The sequence below is a fragment of the Equus quagga genome, chromosome 5 (genome assembly GCF_021613505.1).
Source record: "Equus quagga isolate Etosha38 chromosome 5, UCLA_HA_Equagga_1.0, whole genome shotgun sequence".
NCBI classification, from domain to species: Eukaryota; Metazoa; Chordata; class Mammalia; order Perissodactyla; family Equidae; genus Equus; species Equus quagga.
This window is the reverse complement of record NC_060271.1, coordinates 5,518,599-5,535,916: the sequence shown is the minus strand read 5'-3', so window position 1 is coordinate 5,535,916 and position 17,318 is coordinate 5,518,599. Positions and strand designations below refer to the sequence as shown.

Here is a 17,318-nt window from a genome sequence, read left to right as displayed (position 1 = left end):
TGTGTGGAGCATGGATCATAGGGCAACAGTGGAGCAGGGGGTCCAATCGGGACCATTAGAGAAGTCCAGGTGAAAGATGATGGCAGCTAGGACCAGACCATAGCAGTGACGATGGGAAGAGGTTGGATTCAGGGGCTGTTTTGGACGTAGAGCTGATAGGTCATGTTAATGCATTTGTTGTCCGGGAGTAAAGGAGCAGAGGAGTAAGGTCAAAGATGACTCCTTCATAAAGTTTTGCCTGAGCAACTGAGTGGATAATGGTGTCATTGACTACCATGGGAAAATGCAGGAGAGGAACAGGTTTGGGGCAGAAGGGAAAATCAGAATGTTCTGTTTTAGGTAAATTTGAGATGCCTAATGAGGTGCACAAGTAAGCAATTGGATATATGAGTCTGGAGCTCAAGGGAGTGGTCAGGAGTGAAGATATAAATATAGTTGGGCTTCAGCAATAGAGAGGTGATCTTTGGAGCCCTTGGCTGCATGAGATACGTAGGGAGAGTGTAGATAGGAAAAGAGTGCCTGAGACTGGGCCTGGGGCCTTGCCACTCTTCAAATCAAGCAGAAGAGGAGTGGGTGTTGAATTAGGAGATAAAGCAAGGAGGGTGTGTAATGTGAGCCTAGCAGTGAAGATGTTTTGACAAGGGGGGGTGGTGAATTGTGTTAATGTTTCTGAGAGGTCATGTTGGATGAGGACAGATAATTTGGCAAGTTGGAGATTGTGGTCTCGGTTGGGTTGTGGGGATAGGTAAATGTCAAAAACCCAACTGGAATAGATTAAGGAGAACAGGATGTGAGGAAGTGAAGACAAGAACTACAGAAAAAAATTCAAGAAGTTTCACTGTGTAAGGGAGTGTAAATTCCAAAATCTGATGGTAACTAGAGTCTTGGGGTCAAAGGAGTGTTTTCTTTCATAATTTTTATTCAAACATATTTAAAAAAAAGAGAACAAACCCCATGTACCCATTACCCAGTGTGGTAGGCTGAATAACGGCCCCCCAAAGAGGTCCAGATCAGAGCTCCTAGAACCTGTGAACACGTTACCTTACATGGTAACAGAGACTTTGCGGGTGTGATTAAATTAAAGATCTTGAGATAGAGAGATTATCCTGAATCATCCAGATGGTCCCAGTGTAATCACAAGGGTCCTTCTAAGAGGGAGGCAGGAGGATCAGTCAATAGCAGGAGACGTGACGATGGACACAAGAGGTTGGAGTGATGCCTTGAAGGGGAGATGAGCCAAGGAATACAGGTGGCCTCCAGATGCTGAAAGTGGCAAGGAAATGGATGGTCCCCTGAAGACCCCAGACAGAAGAGAAATACAGGAGAATGAGAAAGCATGGGGAGTGTTAAAGCAGTTAGCTTTCCCAGCCATGGAGGTGCTTGTGACATTTGGCTTCTTGACGAGTCTTGCAGAGTCAGCTTGCAGATTTTTTTCTGGTCTTGAGATTCTGCCTACTGCCTTTTTAAGTGTTAAATTTAACTTTGAACCTCTGGAGTCCTGTAAATAAACAAAATACCATGTCAGAGAGAACGTCTTTCCAGAAGGCCTTGCTCTGTTTCTAGTCCTTCTAGTCCTTGAAGGTCTTTTTGTATCTTTGGTCTGGGAATAACCCGAAAGCTTAGCTTTGAAGTAGATTTGTAAGAGAATATTCTGGCAACAATAAATGCTGCATGACTTCTGGCAAGTAAAGAGCAGTGACCCAGCTTTTCTGGCCACCTTTAACTATCTTTGCTATCTTTACTTTCTGGAATTTATCCTAAACGCCAAGTTCTTAATGCACCAGGTGTTGAGCCCTGGCCATACTTGGCCTCTCTCAATTGGAGAAGAGAAGTTATATTCTGAAATTCCTAGATTGGCCTGATCAGGCCGATTTGACGTCCTGCTGTCGTGGTTTTACTCTGAGTTTCTGTAGCAAAATTTTCCCTTCTGCTTCAGCCTCTCACTCCTGGCAACTTCCTCTACCAACTCTCAAGAATGGTTCTTTGGGCCCTGAAGGATCAGCTCTAAAGTAGGCGTCAGAAAAGCCAGGCTCTAGGCCAGGTCCTGTCACTTATCAGCAAATCTCTTCCTCTCTCTGGGCCTTGATATCCTCATCTGTGAAAAGAATGCTATAGTCCCCCTTTGTCTGCGGTTTCACTTTCCACAGTTTCAGAAAACATTAAATGGAAAATTCCAGAAATAAACAATTCGTAAGTTTTAAATTGTGCATCATTCTGCACATCATGTGAGTAGCATGATGAAACCTTGTGCCAGCCCGGGCCATGAATCATCCCTTTGTTCATGCTACCCCTTGGTCACTTAGCAGCCCTCTCGGTTATCAGGTCAACTGTCGAGCTATCACAGTGCTTGTGTTCAGGTAACCCTTATTTTACTGAATAATGGCCCCAAAGTGCAAGAGTAGTGACACTGGCAGTTCAGATATGCCAAAGAGAAGTTATTGTTGTTCATCTCTAACTGTGCCTAATTCATAAATTGACTTTATCATAAATATGGACGTATAGGAAAAACATAGTATGTATTGGGGTTGGTATTATCTGCAGTCTTGGGCATCCGCTGGGGGTCTTGGAATGTATCTCCCAGGAGTAAGGGGGGATTGCTGTACAGTAACAAACTTGCTTGGTAGGATTGTTGTAGGAATTAAATGATAGAATGCGAGTGAAGTTCTTTAAACTAGAGTCTAATCCAGCTGTTCTCTGATTACGGTCATTGATTTCTTTGTAGAATCCTCAAACATTATCATGGCTCTTCATTTCATAGGTGGGGAAGCTGAGCCTCAGAGAGAAAGACTTTATTCTTTATGATGGTTAATTTTGTGTGTCATGTTGGCTAGGGTGTGGTGCCCAGACGTGTGGTCAAACACCATCTGAGTGTCACTGTGAGAGTATTTTATAGGCATAACTAACATTTAAGCCAGTAGGTTTTGAATAAAACAGATTACTTTCCAGAATGTGGATAAGCCTCAGCCAATCAGTTGTAGGCCCGAGAGAAAAGACTGAGAGCCCTAGAATAAATCTCTCTCTCTCAGCACATATGTATACACACCTACTGCACATGCGCACGCACACACACTCACACGCTCCCTATTGGTTCTCTTTCTCTGGAGAACCCTTATACGTTCTTCCTTTCACTCATGTGGTAAACAATTATTGGGCAACCCCTGTGGGCTCTGCTAGAGCAGATAAGACAGGAAGCGAGTGTCATCGTTTACGCATGCGAGGCTCTCTGGAGGTCGGGGTGGCTGGAGCCAATGGGAGTTGGAGAGAGTTGAGCGCTGAAGCTAGAGCAGTCAGCAGGGACCACTTTAGGAGAAGGCCTTTACCCTGAAAATCAGGGAGCCATGCAAGGGGTTAAAGCAGGGGTGGCAGAGATCTGACACCTCTGGCTACTAGGTGGAAGCTGACTGGAGGGGAAGCCCCGTGAGGAGCCAGGGGAGGCCTGAGGTAAGGCTGATGGCTGCCGCCGAGGGGGTGGCAGTGAGATGTAATCATTCAGTATGTGTGTGTTGAGCATCCGTTATGAGCCGGGTACTCTGCTCGGTGATGGGGATCCGTATGAACAGCAGACACTGTGCTGTGGGGCTCGGTGGTGGAACTGAGAGGACTGGTGTTGACCTATGGTAGCGGGAGTGTCAAAGATAACTTTACGGTTTCTAGCCCAAAGTAAGTAACCACTGAGATGAGAGCACTAAAGAAGGAACAAGTTTGGGGTCAGATGAGTTCAGTTTGGAGTTTGTAGAGTTTGGGGTGCCTGTGGGACAACCAAATGAAAATGCCCAGGAGACTATTGATCTGTTAGTCTGAGAGGCAACAGAGCTATAGGCCTGGGAGAAAGACTGGGAAGAAGCTGGGGATGGGAATGAAATCATGCAGGAAGAACAGGCTTCAGGTTAAGGACCTGGAATTGTATACAAAATGTTGTGTTTGGATAAATGTGGGTTTTTCCCCCACTCCATGCACTGTGGAGTAGATCCGCAGCCATTGCCAATTCTCAAAGGGGAGAAGATACACCCTCCCCCCTAAATTATGAACCACTGAGGTAAAATGGAATAAGCAGATGGCTAAAACTGGAGCCCTAGGGAATGGAAACATTTAAAAGGAAGCAGAGAAGAGGCAACTGAGAAGAAATGGTCAAAGAAGGGGGAAACCAGAAGAGTGCACCACTGCTGAAACCAAGAGAGAGGAATGTTCCAGCCGTACCCCCTGGTGCAAAGAGGGCAAGGAGGACAGACAGATACAAGCAATTTGATCTGGAGTTGAGAAAGTAGCCAGAGGAGAGCCTGATGTAGAAGCAGGCGGTTTTAATTAGAATGACCTAGACACAACCCATGTTTATATGATAGAAGGAACGCACCAGCAGAGAAGGACAGGCATCTATGGCCACCATGGCTCCAGGCTGCATCAGTCCTTACCCTTCAGGAAAGAAGTGGCCATGGGCAGTTTGCCACTGTTTCACATGGACCAGGAGGAAGCGAAGTGACAGGTGAGTGGAGGCAGCCTGTGCAGCTCTGTGTGTGGGCTTGTTCAGGAGACCAGAAGCCTTCAGCCCAGGGGGAACAGCCAGTGATCTGGGGGTTGTGCAGCTTGAGAGGCCTCACAGGGAGATGCTTAACTGTTTTCAGAGGAAGAACTTTCCTGTGGTAGAGGGAACAGGTATGTTTTCTGAATCCAGAACCAATTAAAGAGAGAGAGACTTGATTCAGTAGCAGAAGGAAATTTCTAAATTCACGGCTACTAGGAGAGGTAGCAAGCTCCTCATCTTCAGAAGTGTGCAAACAGAAGCTGGGTGATTATTTGGCAAAGCTGGTACATAGACCATCCAAACATCAGGTGTGGGGTGGATTAGGTGACTTTTAAAGTCCCTTCCAGGCTTAGGAATCCCTAACATTTATCAGGTTTTTCTGGTCATCTCAAAGGATTTTGTGAAATGATCAAAAAGACTCTTTTGATTTATTTTATTAAAAAAAAGATCATGCCACATAATGCTTATGAGGTTGGGGCTAGAAAGGGATAGTATAGAGTATAGCTTAACAAGATAGCACATATAGCAAGCATTGTAGCTCTTGGGAGGGAAATCACCAGCTTAAGATTTGGATCAGTGGTTCCCAGAAGTTCCCAAGGGTCATTTGGGAGCCTGTAAGGAAAAGTGCAGATAACCTCCACTCCTTCTGATTCTGATGCTGGAGAGTTGGTTGGCCACAGGAACCTGCATTTTAATCAAATAACACCCCACCTCACCCTAGCCCCGACCTGAGAATCTGATGTGGCAGATCTCAGGACTCCTTTTTGAGAAACTGAATGAAGGTGGTGGAATGAGGATAACAAGGATCTTCCACCCGGAAATCTCAGTGTGCTTTGCAGAGTGGAAACTAGACTTGGCAGTGCAGGGGCTTGCTGGGAAAGTCAGGGTGTAATCTCAGATCGACTCTCAGGTCCAGTTTTTCCCTACAGCACTGAGCAGGCTAAATGGAAAATTTTTCAAGCCTTAATCTCATTCACTCCCACCACTCCCATTTGGGGAGAACAGGAGGCTTGAGTCGCTGCCTCAGTCTCCTAGCTTATAAAACAAAATAATGATGGTTGGACCCTGTCTTCTTGATGAATGAAGTGGAACAAATCTGCAGGTGTAGACCCCAGGCCTGGGTGGGTCTGGAAAACTCTGGCAACTCTGCCTTGCTCAAAGGAATTGGAAAGTAGCCAAGATGGAAAAATGGGACCAGCTTTGCCTTCATGCCTGGAACAATGACAAAAACAGGAGGAATAGATGAAGCAACAGTTTTAAAACACTGGACATCAGGCAGTGACGGACAGTGACCCCTGAGAGACAGGAAACAAACAAGGTGAGCCTTGCGACTGCTCCAGTGACTGCCTGGAGAGAGTTTCCAGGCTGCAGCACAGAGCAGGGGCATCCAGGCAGAGCCGAGGAGATGGAGCTTAGAGACTGGGGAAAAGAAGGCAGCTAGAGTTCACAGGACAGAGCAGTGGAGAGGAGAAAGCTGCAGATGCAGAGCACACTGAGATATGTGGAGTGCCCCTTGAATATTTTGCAGAATGCTGATCAGCATGTGCCTGTGAGGAAACTACCCCAGGCCAGGAAAGAACCATCAAAAAGGATTAGAGGAAACAGCACTTGATGGCCACACAGGGTCGGGAATAGTAGAAACCTTATCCATGGGTATTAAGTATGTCATTCAGAAAAGTCTCACCTCAGTAGCGGGGAATGATCAATCCTAGAAAATAATTAGCATAGACTAAACAAGGCTCTGGTCCTGCCCAATAAATCTTAAAACCAAGACCTTAAATGATCAAACTGTTAAAAGTAACTTAACCACATCCCAGAACAAAGCTCAAGAATATTTATAAGAAATCAAAAATATCCAGCACCCAGGAAATTAAAATTAAATGTCTAGCATCCAATAAAAAATTACCAGATATAGTCTAGAAATAAACCCTCAATGTATAGTCAATTGATTTTTGACAAGGGTGCCAAAATAATTCAATGGGGAAAGAATACTCTTTTCTGCAAATGATGCCAGGCAATTAGATATCCACAAGCAAAAGAATAAAGTTAGACCCTTTCCTCATAGCATATACAAAATTTAACTAAAAATGATCACAGACCTAAATGTAAGGGCTAAAACTATAAAACTCTTAGAAGAAACATTGGCACACATCTTCCTGACCTTGAGTTAGGCAAGGCCTTCTTGGATATGACCCTAAAAGCACAGTCAACCAAAAAAAAATATGTTAAATTTCATCAAAAATAAAATTTTTGGGCTGGCCCGGTGGCACAGCGGTTAAGTTCACATGCTCCGCTTCAGCAGCCTGGGGTTCGCTGGTTCAGATCCCGGGTGTGGACATGGCACCGTTTAGCAAGCCATGCTGTGGTAGGTGTCCCACATATAAAGTAGAGGAAGATGGGCATGGATGTTAGCTCAGGGGCAGTCTTCCTCATCAAAAAGAGGTGGATTGGTGGCAGTTGTTAGCTCAGGGATAATCTTCCTCAAAAAAATAAAGGAAAGAAAAGAAGATCTTTTATGCTTTAGTGGACACCATCAAGAAAATGGAAAGACAACCTACAGAATGGGAGAAAATATTTGCAAGTTATTTATTTGATAAGGGTCTTGTATCCAGAATATATAAAGAACCCTTACAATTCAACAATAAAAAGATAAATTACTCAAAGGGGCAAAGGGTCTGAGTAGACTTTTCTCCAAACAAGATATACAAATGGCGAGTAGGCACATGAAAAGGTGCTCAACATCATTAGCTATCAGGGAAATGTAAATCAAAACCACAATAAGATGCCACTTCATACCCACTAGGATGGCTGTAGTAGAAAAGAGACAATCAGGGCTGGCCCCGTGGCCGAGTGGTTAAGTTTGCGTGTTCTGCTGCAGGCGGCCCAGTGTTTTGTTGGTTCGAATCCTGGGCGCGGACATGGCACTGCTCATCAGACCACGCTGAGGCAGCGTCCCACATGCCACAACTAGAAGGACCCACAACGAAGAACATACAACTATGTACGGGGGTCTTTGGGGCAAAAAAGGAAAAAAATAAAATCTTTAAAAAAAAAGAAAAGAGACAATCGTAAGTGTTGAGGAAGTGGAGAAATTGGACCCTTATACATACACTACTGGTGGGAATGTAAAACAGTACAGCCACTGTGAAAAACAGTCTGGCAGTTTCTCAGAAGGTTTAATGTATGATCCAGCAGTCCCACTACTAGAGAAATTGAAATGTTCATCCACACAAAAGCATGTGCCTGAATGTTCACAGCAGCATTATCCATAATAGCCAAAAAAGTAGAAACACCCCAAACGTCCATCAGCTGAGGAACTAATAAACAAAATATGGTATTCCATACAATGGAATATTATTCAGCAACAAAAAAGAATGGAGTAGTGATATGTCCCACAATATAGATGAGCCTTGAAAACATGTATGTGAAAGAAGCCAGTCACAAAAGGCCACGCGTTGGCTAAGTCCATTTATATGAATTGTCCAGAATAGGCAAATCTATAGACAAAATAGATTAGTGGTTGCCTAGGTATGGGGGTTTGGGAGAAATGGGGACTGACTGCTAATGGGTATGAGGTTTCTCTTTGGGGTGATGAAAATGTTTTAAAATGATTATGATGGTGGTTGCAAAACCCTAAGAATATACTAAAAACTATTAAACTGTGCATTTTAAATGGGTGAATTGTATGGTATGTACGTACCTCAATAAAGCTGTTATATGAAAATAAAATTACCAAGCATGAAAAGCAAGAAATATAATTCATAATGAAGAGAAAATTCAATCTATCTAAATCTAGCCAGAACTGACAGATATTAGAATCATCAGAGAAGGACATTAAAAGTTATAATTGAGGGGCCAGCCCAGTGGCATGGTGGTTAAGTTTGCACACTCCACTTTGGTGGCCTGGGGTTTGTGGGTTCAGATCCTGGGTGCAGACTTACACACAGCTCATCAAGTCATGCTGTGGTGGCATCCCACATACAAAATAGAGGAAGATTGGCACAGATGTTAGCTCAGGGACAATCTTCTTCACCAAAAAAAAAAAGTTATAATTGAGTTCCATGTGTTGAAAGAGTTAAGTAGGGACATGGAGGATAGAAAAAAGACCCAAATCAACCTCCTAGGGGTGAAAACAACATTGTCTAAGATGAAAAATGCATTGGTGGAATTAATGGCAGATTAAATATTGCAGAAGAAAAAATTAGTGAATTTGAAGACATAGCAATAGAAACTGTCTAAAGCAAAATACAGAGAGGAAAACAACATTTTTTTTTAAATGAGGAGAGCAGCTTCAAGCGGCCTACTATGTGTGTAATTGGAGACCCAGAAGGAGAAGAGAGAGAAGGAGGGACAGAAAAAGTATTTAAAGAAATAATGGTAAACTTTTTTGCAGATTTGATGAAAAGAGATCCAAGAAGCCCGATGAACAATAAGCACAAGAAACGTGAAGAAAACCACACCAAGCAACACGTCCTAATCCAATTGTTCAAAAGCAGTGATAAAGAAAATCTTAGAAGCAGTCGGAGAAAAAAGGCACCTCACATACAGAGGAACAAAGATAAAGCCAACAGTAGATTTCTCATTGGAAACAATGCAAACAGTGGAATATCCTCTTTAAAGCACTGGCAGAATTTACCCCCAGCAGATCTACGGTGCAAGAAATGTCGAAGGAGTCCTTCAGGCAGAAGGAAGATGATACCAGGTGGAAATATGGATCTACACACAAAAAATAGCACTGGAAATAACTACATGGTGAAATATATAACATCTCTATTATTTAAATCTCTTTAAGGGTAATTGCCTGTTTAAGTGAGAATAACAGCGATGGATTATAAAATGTACAACAACAATTGCACACAAAGGTCAGGTGGGGAGAAATGCAAGTATACTATTGTTGGTTCTTACGTTCTATGTGAAATGGTATAAAATCACTTGAAGGTAGACTGTGCTGATTAAAAATGTGTACTATAAACTCTGAAGCATCACTAAAATAACAAAACAGAGAGTTTTAATTTATAAGCCGACAAAGGAGAGAAAATGGAATCATAAAAATATTTAATTAACCCAAAAGAAATCAGAAAAAAAAGAACAAAGAACAAATGGGGCAAATAGAAAACAAACAGCAAGGTAACTTAAACCATATCAACAATCACATTAAATGTAAATGGTCTAAATATCCCAATTAAAAGGCAGAGGAAATTGAGAGGTTAGATAAAAAGCAAGACTCAACTACATGCTGACTAAAAGAAACACACTTTAAATATAGACACAAATAGGCTCAAAGTCAAAGGATGGAAAAATGTACCATGCTGACTGGTACAACTGGTGTGGCTAAATTAGCATCAGACAAATAGATTTCAGAGCAAAGAATATTACCAGGGATAAAGAAGATCAATTCCTAATGATAAATGGGTAACTTCATCAAGACGATATAACAATCCTAAATGTGTATACACCTAATAAGAGAGCTTCAAAATGCATGAACCAAAAAGTAATAGACCTGCAAGGAAAAATAGACAAATCCGTGATTCTAACCAGAGATTTCAATACCCTCCTCTCAATAATTGTCAGAAAAAGTAGAGAGAAAAACCAGCAGGATATGCTAGACTTGAAGAACACTATCACCCAACTAGACCTGATTTATAAAATCCCACAGCAGCAGAAAGCACATTCTTTCAAGTGTACGCAGAAAATGGTGTCTTTCTAGGAAGACCAACAAAGAAAAAAAGAGAGAAGATGTCAGTAAAATTGACAAACCTCTAGCTAAACTGATGAGGAAAAAGGAGTGGAGGCACAAATTACTAATATCAGGAATGAGACAAATGGCATTACTACAGATTCTACAGATGTTAAAAGAGTAATAGGGAATATTGCAAACAACTTTATGCCAATAAATTTGACAAGTTTGAAGAAATGGATAAATTCCTTGAAAGACATTACCAAAGCTGACTCAAAAAGAACTAGATATTCTGATTATTCTTGTGTGTATTAAAGAAGTTGAATTTGTGGTTTAAAACCTTCCCACCAAGAAAATTCCAAGAACCAGTGGCTCCACCAGTGAATTTTATCAAACATTTAAGGAAATAACACCAAGTCTATACAAACTGTTCCAGAAAACTGAAGAGGAGGGAACACTTCCCAACCCATTCTATGAGGCCCACGTTACCCTCATACCAAAACTTGACGGACATTCCTTTGTCAAGAAAAGAAAAATATGGGCCAATATCCATCATGCATTTGAAAAGTGGTTCATGTAATTCCTTGCATCATTTACAAAAACTAACTCAAAATACATCATAGATCTAATTATAAAACCCAAAACCATAAACCTTCTAGAAGAACATATAGGATAGAATCTTTGTGACCTTGAGTTAAGCCATAATTTCTTAAATACAACGCAAAAAGCATAATCCATAACAGGAGAAATTTGATAAATTGGACTTCATCAAAATAAAAAACTTCTGTTCTTTGAAAGATGCTTAAAAGAATGAAAAGGGGCCGACCCGGTGGCACAGCAGTTGAGTTTGCACGTTCCACTTCGGCAGCCTGGAGTTTGGATCCTGGGTACGGACGTGGCACCGCTTGTCAAGCCATGCTGCGGCAGGTTTCCCACATATAAAGTAGAGGAAGATGGGCACAGATGTTAGCTCAGGGCCAATCTTCCTCAGCAAAAAAAGAGGAGGATTGGTGGCAGATATTATTTCAGGGCTAATCTTCCTCAAAAAATAAAAGAAAAAAAAAAGAGAGAAGCCACAGACTGGGAGAAATATTTGCAAATGGTACATCTGATAAAGGATGTTGTCAGAGTATATAACAACTCTCCAAACCCAATAATGAAAAAACAAGCAATCTAATAAAATGGGTAAAAGATTTAACAAACCCTTTACCAAGGAAGATATGTGAATGCAAATAAGCACATGAAAAGATGCTCAGCATCCTTAGTCATTAGGGAAATGCAAAGTGAAATCACAATGAGCTGCTATCACACACCTATTAGAAAAGCTAACACTAAGTGTTAGCTTGGTGTTGACCAAGTGTTGGTGAGGATACAGAGCAACTGAACTCTCCTACTCCGATGGTGGGAATGTGGAATGATACAGCCACTTCAGAAAACAGGCGATTTCACTTAAACATGCACTGACTATATCCAGTCATTCCACTCCTAGGTATTTCCCCAAGATAAATGAAGGCACGTGTCCATATAAAGACTTGTACATAAATCATCATAGCAGATTTGCTTGTAATAGCCCAAACTGGTAATAATCCCAAATCCATTAACAAATAAATGGATAATTGAAGGGTGTACCTCCAGCCTGGAATGCACAAACCATGTGGAATACTGCTCAACAGCAAAAAAGGATGAGCATTGGGCGTGCTGCCCCATGGAGAAGTCTCGTATTAGTCATTCAGAGTGAAGACAGCCAGACAGACAAAGAACATACACTACAGGATTCCAGTTTTATAACATTCTGGAAAAGTGCCAACTAACCTGTCCGGACAGAGAACCCATCCTCAGTTGCCTGAGTGTGGGAGTGAGGGTTGGGGAGCGTGAGGGTAAAGATTACAGACGGGCACAAGGACACTTGAGGGTGATGGATACGCTCACTATCTTAATTGAGATAGTTTGTGGGTGTATACATATGTCAAAACTTAGGAAAGTGTACATTTTAAATATGCGAAACTTATTATATTTCAATTACGCTGCAATAAAGCTGTTTAAACAAACTCATTGAACTGTATGCTTAAGATCTATGCATTTCGTTGCATGTAAATTATACCTCAATAAATATATGTATATTTTATAGGACTCAGAGAAATCGCTTCTACCTTGGCCTGGAGTTGCTGGGTGGCCCTCAGAATCCCAGCGACAGCCAGCAGTTTGGGCTGGTCCCTTCCCTCTCTGGACTTGTCACTTGTCAGCAGCCTGGCTGGGCTGAGCTCCTCACCTGCTCTGACATCTGCGGTTCCATGAGTCTAAGGATGAACAGAGAGGGCCAGCAAACAGTGACGGCAGAGGGTTAAGCAGGTCAGATTTCCAGTCCAAACCCTGGGGCGAAGCCTGAGCCACTTTAAATCCCCTTCATCTGTCCCTGTGTGTTTGCACAGTAAAGAACCTGTCATACTTAGAGTACCGACGGAGCCGGAGCCAGGGAGCTGGGAGATGCAAATATTGACGCTGGCCCCTGGGTCCTCGCTGCAGGCCGTGGCATGAAATCTCCCGCTCTGCTGATGTGAAGCGGGGGAGGGGCCCGGCTGGCCACCCGGGCTCTGCGTCTCTTTGGACCGGCTTAAGGAGTGCTGTTTGGGCGGTTGCTATGGCATCCGCTTCTTTCTGAAAGGAAGAACCCATAACCAAGACAAGAACAAACACTGTCCTCCTGCCAGCCCAGCCACCTCCTCCCGATTACAGCCTGCCGCCCCCGGGCCTGTGCTCCAGCTTTCTCTTCTGGGAGTCCTGGCTGAGAAAGAGTGAGACGTCATGGAGGGACTATGGAGGGCTCTGCATTTGGGCCTCTCAAGGATCGATCCTGGATCCGCCCTTCAAAAGCTTGATCTCAGGGAAGCAACTTCCTGTCTCTCTGTCTCTGTGAAGTGCACGTAACCAAACTGGGTAGGACTGGGCGCGAGGATTAGAGAAAATGAGATGCAAGAGACAAGACATACACCAGTTTGTGACGGTGCTTGGCATGTACCGAAGGCTCACTGAGTATTGCCTGTGAATGTTCGCCAAGGCCCTACACCATGCGTGGCACCCCCCTTTCTTCTGCTGGAAGCTTCACTGTTTCCAAATGGCGTTCTCAGTCCGGATCTCACTTTTTCCTCTCACGCCTGCAAAATAGTCTGGCCACGACGCCCTTATTCTTGATGTACAGAGGAGAGCCTTCTGTGCAGCCCCTCAGAAGGAGGAAGCCAATGTGTTCCTCCTGCTAAAACCTCTGCCAGCACCCTGCAGCGTCAGAATCCAGTTCGCTCCCTGCCACCCAGAATCCACGCTGGGGCTCACACTCCAGCCCCAGGGACGGCTCTGCGCCCCTGCAGCTCTTCAGCCTGGACGGCCCTGTCCTGCTTCCCACCTGCTCCTTCGTGGCCCTGCTCACGCGTCACCGCCGCTGGAAGCTTCCTAGATGTCCTGAAACGTTGCATAGAACAGCGAACTACCCTGGCTGAGTGCCCCCCACCAGTCACGTGCCCGTCAGCGAGCTGCCTGGCCTCTCTGAGCCTGGTGCAAAAACAACAACCCCCTCAGAGCATTGTTTTGAGAATAAGAGGGAAAGCTCTCACCTTGCGCAGTGCCTGGTTGGTAGTAAGCGCTCGACAAGTGCTGACTGTGTGCACGCAGACATCTGGCCTTTAGTCCTTGCCCAGCGCCTGACACGCTGGGGGGACTTGGACAAGTCTGTCTCAGCCTCGTTTCTCCATCCTGTAAAATGAAGCGTCTTAACCCCCAGGGGCCCGCAGACGGGCTTGTTGGGAGGGAGTGTAAAATTGTGTGCAGCCCATGGTGCTGGTGCCTGTGGGTGTTTTTCTGAGAAGAGCCGCAGGCCACGGAAGGAGTGCAGACCGGATGCCGCCGAGGTCGGCCCGCCTCTCTTGCACAGGGCCCAGCCGCAGCACCAGCTCCTGGCCGGGACTGGCCGCCCTCCTGCCCAGCTGACTGCCGGGAGCAAACACAGGCTCGTGTTCCCAGGCCTCTCCCTTGCGACACTGTTTGCAACAAGCGATGCTCAGGAAGTCAGGAACATGTTGGCAATTGAGTGCTGGAACAGCCTCTAGACCTTTTCTTTTTCCTCAGGGACCAGTTCAACCCTCTCTTCCCCTGGAGACTGGTGTCCTGTTGGAGAAGGCATGGCCCATGGCGGGAGGCCCCTTCCTCTATCTTCCTCTTCTCCTCCCCCACCCCATCCCCATAGGGCCCTGTGGCCTGTGTGTTCCATCCGTAAGTCCCCTGGATCATCTCCTCTTCTCTGCCCACCTCGTCCAAGCCCGGGCATCTCTTTCTTTTTTGGCAAAGTTTAAAATCTATTTTTTTATTGTGGTCATAATAGCTGGTCACATAGTGAGATTTCAGTTGTACATTATTATTTGTCGTACACCATATAAATGTGCTCCTTCACCTCTTGTACCCACCCTCCCTGCTCTTCCCCCAGTAACCGCTAACTTGTTTTCTTTATCCATAAGTTTGTTTATATTCCACATATGAGTGAAATCCTATGGTGTTTGTCTTTCTCTGTCTGGCTTATTTCCCTTAATGTGATGCCCTCAAGGTCCATCCATGTGGTTGCAAATGGGACGATTTCATCTTTTTTATGGCTGAGTAGTATTCCGTTGTATGTATATACCATTCCTTTATCCATTCATCAGTCGATGGGCACATGGGTCACTTCCATGTCTTGGCTATTGTGAATAATGCTGCAATGAACATAGGGGTGCATAGGTCTCTTTGAATTGTTGATTTCAGGTTCTTTGGGTAAATACCCAGTAGTGGGATAGCCGGGTCATATGGTATTTCTATTTTTAATTTTTTGAGAAATCTCCATACTGTTTTCCACAGTGGCTGCACCAGTTTGCATTCCCACCAGCAGTGCATGAGGGTTCCCTTTTCTCCACAACCTCTCCAACATTTGTTGCTTTTTGTCTTGGTGATTATAGCCATTCTAATGGGTGTAAGGTGATATCTAAGTGCAGTTTTGATTTGCATTTCCCTGATGATTAGTGATGTTGAGCATCTTTTCATGTGCCTATTGGCCACCTGTATATCTTCTTTGGAAAAATGTCTGCTCATATCTTCTGCCCACTCTTTGAGTGGGTTGTTTGTTTTTTTTTGTAGTTCATTTGTGTAAGTTCTTTATATATTGTGAAGATTAACCCCTTATCGGATATACAATTTGCAAGTATTTTCTCCCAGTTGGTAGGTTGTTTTTTCATTTTGATCTTGGTTTCCTTTGCCTCCCAGAAGCTCTTTAGTCTGATGAAGTCCTACTTGTTTATTTTTCTTTTGTTTCACTTGCCTGAGAAGACCTGGTATTCGAAAAGATCCTTTTAAGTTGGATGTCAAAGAGTGTACTGCCTATATTCTCTTCCAGAAATTTTATGGTTTCAGGACTTTCCTTCAAGTCTTTGGTCCATTTTGAATCTATTTTTGTTCATGGGGAAAGAAAATAGTCTACTTTCATTCTTCCACAGGTGGCTGTCCAGTTTTCCCAGCACCATTTATTGAAGAGCCTTTCCTTTCTCCATGATATGTTCTTGGCCCCTTTGTCAAAGATTAGCTGACCATAGATGTGTGGTTTCATTTCTGGGCTTTCAATTCCGTTCTATTCATCTGTGTCTGTTTTTGTACCAGTGCCATGCTGTTTTGCTCACTATGGCTTTGTAGTGCATTTTGAAGTCAGGGATTGTGATGCCTCCAGGTGTGTTCTTTCTCAGGATTGCTTTAGCAATTCGGGGTCTTTGGTTGCCCCATGTGAATTTTAAGATTCTTTGTTCTATTTCTGTGAAGAATGTCATTGGGATTCTGACTGGGATGGCATTGAATCTGTAGATTGCTTTAGGCAGTATGGACATTTTACCTTTGTTTATTCTTCCAATCCCTGTGCATGGAATGTCTTTCCATTTCTTTATGTCATTATCAATTTCTTTCAGTAGTGTCTTACAGTTTTCCTTGTATAGGTCTTTCACCTCCTTAGTCAAATTTATTCCTAGATATTTTATTCTTTTTGTTGTGATTGTAAATGGGATTGTATTCTTGAGTTCTTGTTGTGTTAGTTTGTTATTAGAGTATAGAAATGCCACTGATTTTTTTTTTTTTTCCTTTTCATCAGGGTGGAGTGGGGCCACTAGTTAGTTCTTTATTTATTTTTTTATTTTTTTATTTTTTATTAATGTTATGATAGATTACAACCTTGTGAGATTTCAGTTGTACATTTTTGTTAGTCATGTTGTGGGTACACCACTTCCCCCTTTGTGCCCTCCCCCGACCCCTCCTTTTCCCTGGTAACCACCGATCTGATCTCCTTATCAATATACTAACTTCCACCCGTGAGTGGAGTCATAAAGAGTTCGTCTTTCTCTGACTGGCTTATTTCGCTTTACATAATACCCTCGAGGAATGCCACTGATTTTTGTATGTTGACCTTGTATCCTGCAACTTTGCTGTAGTTGTTGATTATTTCTAATAGTTTTCCTATGGATTCTTTAGGGTTTTCTATATATAAAATCATGTCATCTGCAAACAGTGAGAGTTTCACTTCTTCACTGCCTATTTGGATTCCTTTTATTTCGTTTTCTTGCCAACTTGCTCCGGCCAAAACCTCCAGTACTATGTGAATAAGAGTGGTGAGAGTGGGCATCCTTGTTTTGTTCCTGTTCTCAGAGGGATGCCTTTCAGTTTTTCCCCATTAAGTATGATGTCGGCTGTGGGTTTGTCATATATGGCCTTTATCACATTGAGGTACTCTCCTTCTATACCCATTTTATTGAGAGTTTTTTTTTTTTATCATAAATGGATGTTGTATCTTGTCAAATGCTTTCTCTGCATCTATGGAGATTATCATGTGGTTTTTGTTCCTCATTTTGTTAATGTGGTGCATCACGTTGATTGATTTGCAGATGTTAAACTATCCCTGTGTCCCTAGTATGAACCCCACTTGATTATGGTGTATGATCCTTTTAATGTATTGCTGTATTTGGTTTGTCAAAATTTTGTTGAGGATTTTTGCATCTATGTCATCAGTGATATTGGCCTGTAGTTTTCCTTCTTTGTGTTGTCCTTGTCAGGCTTTGGTATCAGGGTGATGTT

At 43.2% G+C, this 17,318-nt stretch overlaps 1 long non-coding RNA gene across 1 annotated transcript; it reads right to left on the bottom strand.

Annotated features, from left to right (window-relative positions):
* Positions 1 to 956: 956 nt before the first annotated feature.
* Positions 957 to 14,251, bottom strand: LOC124239098 (uncharacterized). The gene is made up of 3 exons (XR_006888533.1): positions 13,802 to 14,251; positions 12,466 to 12,851; positions 957 to 1,498 (listed from the first exon to the last, which is right to left on the bottom strand). It is a non-coding gene; the product is annotated as an uncharacterized LOC124239098 (long non-coding RNA).
* Between the last annotated feature and the right edge of the window lie 3,067 nt (positions 14,252 to 17,318).